Below are 8,388 nucleotides of genomic sequence, written 5' to 3' on the forward strand. Positions count from 1 at the left end.
ACTCGTCAGCAATTTCTTCCTGAAGTGGGGACCACATTTCACATCAACCAAACCTATTGTGGTTCTGGTTGTCACCGACACCTCTGCTACTTCAAAGTCTTTGGATGTTGTGAGGGCTTTGAAGGTGTATGTGAAAAGAACAGCTTGTCACAGAACGACGTACTCGCTGTTTGTTCTTTATGATCCCAATAAGATTGGGTGGCCTGCTTCAAAGCAGACAATTGCACGCTGGATCAGACTTACTATCCAGCATGCTTATTCCATGGCAAGTTTGCTGTGTCCAAAATCTGTACAGGCCCACTCTACGAGGTCGGTGGGTTCTTCCTGGGCGGCTGCCCGGGGTGTCTCGTCTTTACAGCTCTGCCGAGCAGCTACTTGGTCAGTTTCGAACACGTTTGCTAAGTTCTACAAGTTCGATACTTTGGCCTCTGACGACCTTCAGTTTGGTCAGTCAGTTCTGAAGGAACCCCAGCATTCTCCCACCCGGTTTGGGAGCTTTGGTACATCCCCATGGTACTAAATGGACCACAGTATCCTCAAGAATGTAAGAGAAAATAGGATTTTAATTACCTACCAGTAAATCCTTTTCTCGTAGTCCATAGAGGATACTGGGCGCCCGCCCAGTGCTTCGTTCTTCCTGCACTGTTACTTGGTTAAGTAATGGTTCAGCCGTTGCTGTTCCTGTTTCAAGTTTAGTTAGCTTGGCTTTCCTCTTGTTGTGTGTGCTGGTTCGGAATCTCACCACTATCCTTATCTATCCTTCTCTCAAAGTATGTCCGTCTCCTCGGGCACAGTTTCCTAGACTGAGTCTGGTAGGAGGGGCATAGAGGGAGGAACCAGCCCACACTATAAAATTCTTAAAGTGCCCATGGCTCCTAGTGGACCCGTCTATACCCATGGTACTACATGGACCCCAGTATCCTCTACGGACTACGAGAAAAGGATTTACCGGTAGGTAATTAAAATCCTATTTTTTAAAACCAGGGCCGGATCCAAGAGCACGATGCTGGTTCATTAAATACAGGGAACCCCTATGCAATTTTTCCCCTGTATGTTTTGAACCAGGACCGTTCTCCAAGAACACAGGGCTGGTTATTGTCACACGCCATAGGCGGCGTTCACCGCGCTTACCCCTGCGTGCCTGCTGGTCTGTGTTGCGGCCTCCGCCTTCGATGGTCCACGGGCTCCGGCGTCTGGCTGGCGCGGCTCCCGGCGGTTCCCCGGTGCAGGGGCGCCACCATGACACCCGGCATCACGTGGCCGGGGAGCAGGTGACGTCATCAGACTGTTCCGCCAATCCAGCGGGAGATTCAAAGGCAGACGCCGGGCAGAGCCTCGGCGCCTGAGTATCGTCTTTTCCCCTGAAGTGGATGCCAGTGCTCTTGTTCCCGGCGAATCTCTCTGCAGTCGTACCCCAGTGTCTCCGGCACTTCCAGGTGTCAGTTGCTGCACAGTTCCAGCGTATACAGCGGCTGGTGTGTTCCTCTGCAATCCAGTCACCAGTGCTTCTTGGGGTCAGCGTGGGCTGCGGGCTAAATGCAGCTCTCAAGTTCTACAAGTCATCAGTGTCTTTAAACACCGCTCTCAAGTTCTACAAGTCATCAGTGTCTTTAACCACCGCTCCCAAGTTTTACAAGTTACCAGTGTCTTTAACCACCGCTCCCAAGTTCTACAGTGTCTTTAATCATCGCTCTCAAGTCATACAAATCATCAGTGTCTTTAACCACCGTTCTCAAGTTCAACAGTGTCTTTAATCACCGCTCTCAAGTAATACAAATCATCAGTGACTTTAACCACCGTTCTCAAGTTCTACAGTGTCTTTAATCACCGCTCTCAAGTCATACAAATCATCAGTGTCTTTAACCACCGCTGTCAAGTTCCATAAATCATCAGTATCTTTAGTCACCGCTCTCAAGTCATACAAATCATCAGTGTCTTTAACCACCGCTCACAAGTGTTTCAAATCATCAGAGTCTTTAACCACCGTTCACCAGTTCTTCAAATCATCAGTATCTTTAAAAACATCATTCAAGTTCTTCAGTCACTATTATCTTGTACCAACACTCACACGTACTTCTTTTCCTGGATTCTTTAACATTGCTTACAAGTTCTCCTATAGGCCTGGACATTCCCCCCATACGTTCCTTCTGTGCTATGTGACATTATGACGTTGCTCTCTTCCTGCAATAAAGTTCTTTAATATTTTCACCAAACTTAACTGTTAGAGTTCTGTATGAGGAAGACCTATATCAAGCCATCCCTGTTCCGACCCAACTGTGGTTCCTCTTCCCTACCATCGGAAGAACCCCCGAGTTCACAACACCCCCAACCTAGGTCAGTGACAGTATACTCAGGCCTTATGGACCCGGGGGATCGGAGCCCAGAGGCAAGTACCATCCAGGACTTGATTTCTCGAGTACAAAGTCAGGAAGCAGCACAGGGCCAGGTGATGCATTATCTCCAGGAATTATCTGGTCGGCTGGATCAAATTCAGACTTCTCTGGCTTCAGTAGTACCGGCCCCAGCTCCAGTACCTGCTCCAGTGGCTGTCTCTAGTAATGTTCCATCCTCCTCTGGAACCAGGTCACGCCTTCAGCTCCCTACTCCTTCTCGCTATAATGGGAATCCAAAGAATTGCCGTGGTTTTCTCAATCAGTGCGAGGTACATTTTGAACTGCTTTCACATAACTTCCCTACTGATCGGTCCAAGGTGGCATACATTATTTCTTTGCTCGAGGGTTCAGCGTTGGATTGGGTGTCTCCGTTATGGGAGCGATCTGATCCATTGGTTTCTAGTTACACCAATTTCATTACGTCATTCCGGAGAATCTTTGATGAGCCCGGCAGGACGACCGCTGCCTCTGCAGACTTGCTTTGTGTCCGACAAGGCTCTCGTTCAGTGGGACAGTATGTGAATAATTTTCAGACCATAGCCTCAGAACTGCGCTGGAATAATGATGCCCTTCGGAACGGGCTCTCCGATCGTCTAAAGGACGAGTTGGTCACTAGAGATTTGCCGGATTCTTTAGAACAGTTGATCTCGCTCTGTGTAAAGGTGGATCTTCGCATGCAGGAACGAGGTGGCGAACGTAGTCGGTCAGATCGATCAAGGGTCCGATCTCTTCCGTCTAAGCAAACGGTTATTCCAAGTCCTGATGAACCCATGCAGATTAATCGATCTCGGCTGTCCCCAGAAGAACGTCAGCGTCGTCGTGAGGGTAGACTCTGCCTCTACTGTCGTGCCGCGGATCACTTTCTCAAGTTTTACAAGTCTCGCCCGGGAAACGGGCAGTCCTAGCTTGTTCCGGAGGAGTCGAGCTAGGGGTTTCTTCTAAACCTTCTCCGCCAGTGGACTGTTTACTCTCCGTGTCTCTGTTCTCCTAGTCAATAGCCAAACCCGTTAAGGCTCTGCTGGACTCAGGGGCTGCAGGGAATTTTATTTCCCTTTCCTGTGCCCAGGATCTGGGTTTTCAGCTACGGTCGGTCGAACGACCTATTACGTTGACTGCTATCAATGGTACCCAAATTTCTAACAGTCTGATTTCAAGTTGTACAGTACCAATCAAACTGCAAGTGGGAGCTCTGCATCAAGAACACCTGGAGTTCCTAGTGATTCGGGAGATGCCCCACGATCTGGTTCTTGGCCTTCCTTGGCTTAAACTTCACAACCCTCACGTCGACTGGAGTTCGACACAAATAACATCTTGGAGTTCTTTTTGTCATTCAAATTGTCTCACCCCTGTCTATCCGCTCCATGTATCTTCCAAGTCAGATGAAGGGCTCATTCCGGAGGCCTATCGGGAGTTTTCTGACGTGTTCTCGGAGCAAGCGGCCGATCAGCTACCACCGCATAGACCCTGGGACTGCCCCATTGAGCTCATTCCGGGGAAAATGCCACCTCGGGGTCGCACTTATCCCTTATCATTGCCCGAGACCCAAGCTATGTCGGACTATATCAAGTCTAATCTGCAGAAAGGATTCATCCGCCCCTCTACCTCCCCGGCGGGGGCGGGTTTCTTTTTTGTGAAGAAGAAGGACGGAGGGCTGAGACCATGTATTGACTATTGTGGTCTAAATGATGTCACCATTAAGAATAAGTATCCTTTGCCGCTCATTATGGAGCTTTTTGATAGAGTTCGCGGAGCCCGAGTTTTCACCAAGCTTGATTTAAGGGGAGCTTATAATTTGATACGTATCCGACAGGGGGACGAATGGAAGACGGCCTTCAATACCAGGGACGGGCATTACGAGTATCTGGTAATGCCGTTTGGCCTCAGCAACGCCCATGCCGTCTTCCAGGGATTCATTAACGAAGTCTTTCGGGATATGCTATACCTAAGTGTAGTGGTATATTTGGATGACATTCTGATATTTTCTAAAAATCTCACAGAGCACAGAATACAGGTCAAAGAGGTACTTCTTCGATTGCGAGAGAATCATCTTTATGGCAAGATTTCCAAATGTACTTTTGAGGTTCCTTCTATTCCATTTCTTGGTTACATCATTTCGGGCACGGAGCTTCGTATGGATCCTGAGAAACTCACTGCCATCCGGGACTGGACTCAGCTTCTTTCCTTGAAAGCGGTACAACGATTTCTGGGTTTTGCAAATTACTACCGGAAATTCATAAAGGGATTCTCTACCATCGTGGCACCTATTACTGCCCTAACCAAGAAGGGTTCTGACCCAAGTCATTGGTCCTCCGAAGCTGTAGCAGCGTTCGCTCAGTTAAAGGCAGCCTTTATGTCCGCTCCAGTACTTCAACAACCAAATTTTTCAAAACCATTCTTTTTGGAGGTTGATGCTTCCACGGTAGGCGTAGGTGCCGTGCTTTCGCAGTACGCTCCAGATGGGAAGTTACATCCATGTGGTTTCCATTCTCGCAAATTCTCTCCTGCGGAACAGAATTACACCATTGGAGACAAAGAGCTTTTGGCAATAAAATCTGCCTTGGAGGAATAGAGATATCTTTTGGAAGCTGCTAAACACCTAATTACAATTTTCACTGATCATAAGAATTTGCTGTACCTCAAGACGGCCCAGTGCTTGAATCCCCGTCAAGCTAGATGGGCGCTCTTCTTTACTCGGTTTTCGTTTGTTATTAAGTACCGGGCTGGGACTTTTAACACCAAGGCTGATGATTTATCCCGTTCCTTAACAGCTTCGGATGAGGAGAATTCCGTTGAGAAGGCTTTGATTCTCAGTCCAGTTTCTATGTCAGCGGCTCCCACCGCTCTGGGTCCTCCTCCTGGGAGAATGTCTGTGCCAGCTAAATTTCGACCAAGGTTGTTGCAGTGGGCTCATATTTCCAAGTTTTCCGGTCATCCTGGAGTTCAAAAGATGTGGGAGTTTCTACAAAGGTCTTACTGGTGGGACACTATGAAGAAGGATATTCAAGATTATGTCAACTCATGTCCTCAGTGTGCTCAGCACAAAATTCTTCGTTTGCCTCCTGCGGGGTTGTTGCATCCACTGTCCATTCCTCAGAGGCCTTGGACCAATATCTCTATGGACTTTGTCACCGAATTGCCCCTCTCCAAGGGTCACAATACTGTCTGGGTAATTATCGACCGTTTCTCTAAGATGGCACATTTTGTACCTTTGACCGGGTTACCATCAGCTCCCAAGTTGGCTTTGTTATTTATCCGAGAACATTTCCGCCTGCACGGCTTACCTCGGGAAATCGTCTCTGACCGGGGGGGTACAATTCACTGCAAGATTCTGGAGAGCTCTCTGTACGGCCTTACAAATAAAACTCAAGTTTTCATCCGCTTACCATCCACAAACCAATGTGTAAACTGAACGCGTCAATCAAGATTTAGAGACTTTTCTCCGTGTTTATCTTTCTCCCTCGCAAGATGATTGGGTGGAACTGTTGCCATGGGCCGAGTTTGCCCATAATCATCTGTACCACTCTTCGACTGGTGAGTCCCCATTTTTCATTAATTATGGGTTCCATCCTCAAGTTCCTGAATTACCCATTTGTCCTCCGGAGAATGTTCCTGCTGCAGCCTCTACTCTTCGGCACTTCAGCCAAATTTGGAGTCGAGTTCATGCTAATCTCAAGAGAGTCTCCGGCCGCTATAAGTTATTTGCGGATAGGAAGTGACGAGCAGCTCCCCAATACAAGGTTGGTGACAGGGTATGGCTTTTCACCCGCAACCTCCGGTTAAGGGTGCCCACTATGAAGTTCGCCCCAAAGTTTATTGGTCCTTACCCCGTGTTACAAGTCCTGAACCCGGTTGTCTGCAAATTGGGATTGCCTTCCCACCTCCGGATACCAAACTCCTTTCATGTCTCTCTCCTTCGCCCCCTTATTTTAAACCTGTTCCATTTAAAGTCCCCGAGGCCAACCTTTGCAGAGTCTGAAGCTGGAACGGACTTTGAAATCAAAGCTATTCTTGACTCTCGTTATCTTCACAAGAATCTACAGTATTTGGTGGAGTGGAAAGGTTTTGGCCCCGAGGAGAGGAGCTGGGTCAAGGCTACTGAAGTTATGGCTCCCCGACTGGTGCGGATTTTCCATTCCAGACATCCAACAAAACCTGGAAAGTGTCCGGGGGCCACTCCTGGAGGAGGGGGTACTGTCACACGCCATAGGCGGCGTTCACCGCGCTTACCCCTGCGTGCCTGCTGGTCTGTGTGGTGGCCTCCGCCTTCGATGGTCCACGGGCTCCGGCGTCTCGCTGGCGCGGCTCCCGGCGATTCCCCGGGGCAGGGGCGCTGCCATGACACCCGGCATCACGTGGGCGGGGAGCAGGTGACGTCATCAGACTGTTCCGCCAATCCAGCGGAGGCGGGAGATTCAAAGGCAGACGCCGGGCAGAGCCTCGGCGCCTGAGTATCGTCTTTTCCCCTGAAGTGGATGAAGGTGCTCTTGTTCCTGGCGAATCTCTCGGCAGTCGTACCCCAGTGTCTCCGGCACTTCCAGGTGTCAGTTGCTGCACAGTTCCAGCGTATACAGCGGCTGGTGTGTTCCTCTGCAATCCAGTCACCAGTGCTTCTTGGAGTCAGCGTGGGCTGCGGGCTAAATGCCGCTCTCAAGTTCTACAAGTCATCAGTGTCTTTAAACACCGCTCTCAAGTTCTACAAGTCATCAGTGTCTTTAACCACCGCTCCCAAGTTTTGCAAGTTACCAGTGTCTTTAACCACCGCTCCCAAGTTCTACAGTGTCTTTAATCATCGCTCTCAAGTCATGCAAATCATCAGTGTCTTTAACCACCGTTCTCAAGTTCTACAGTGTCTTTAATCACCGCTCTCAAGTCATACAAATCATCAGTGTCTTTAACCACCGCTCTCAAGTTCTATAAATCATCAGTATCTTTAGTCACCGCTCTCAAGTCATACAAATCATCAGTGTCTTTAACTACCGCTCACAAGTGTTTCAAATCATCAGAGTCTTTAACCACCGTTCACCAGTTCTTCAAATCATCAGTATCTTTAAAAACATCACTCACAAGTTCTTCAGTCACTATTATCTTGTACCAACACTCACAAGTACTTCTTTTCCTGGAATCTTTAACATTGCTTACAAGTTCTCCTATAGAGTGCACAAAATGGTAAGCTGCTCAATCAGATTGTGATGTCACTCAGGTGCTAAAAGGGGAGGGGTAATTCTGTGTAGGAAAAAAACAATGTGTTCCCTAATGCACACCGAGTGAAAAAATATTACTACATAATAGTCAGATAATACGGAGATCTTAGTTGCGTATATCTGCAGATATAGGGTTAAGCCCCCAGGCCGATCGACAAGGCTTCTCCGTCACTGGGGGTCCCTAATACTAGGTATGGGTCTGGGGTGCAGGACCCCATAACGTCGGCACAGGTCGGCTACCCCAGGTCAGCACACAGGTGAGAATTAATAAGGGTTAATAAGAAGCACAGAAGTGCTATGTAAGTGGTGTGATTAAAATAATACATAAATATATACAAAGTGATAGGGAAAATCATAAGTGTTAATAAAGTGTTAGGGTGTGCCGACCTGAAGCAGCCCAGCCACACCGACACAGGGGCCACCGCACCCCACACCCACCCCATAAATAATTACAAATATGTCTGGGTTAAATTCCCAGTGTAAGGCCACATGGTAATGGCTCCTACAGCATCTGAGAGCCAGCTCACCTGGAGATACCCCTAGCTTCTCCTATGGCACTCTGGAGTCAGCAATCCCTCCTAATGCTGACCCATCCATGCCTCTCTAAATACAATGCACAAAATGGTAAGCTGCTCAATCAGATTGTGATGTCACTCAGGTGCTAAAAGGGGAGGGGTGATTCTGTGTAGGAAAAAAACAATGTGTTCCCTAATGCACACCGAGTAAAAAAATATTACTACATAATAGTCAGATAATACGGAGATCTTAGTTGCGTATATCTGCAGATATAGGGT

This window comes from Pseudophryne corroboree, chromosome 3 (genome assembly GCF_028390025.1).
Source record: "Pseudophryne corroboree isolate aPseCor3 chromosome 3, aPseCor3.hap2, whole genome shotgun sequence".
In the NCBI taxonomy this organism is placed as follows: Eukaryota; Metazoa; Chordata; class Amphibia; order Anura; family Myobatrachidae; genus Pseudophryne; species Pseudophryne corroboree.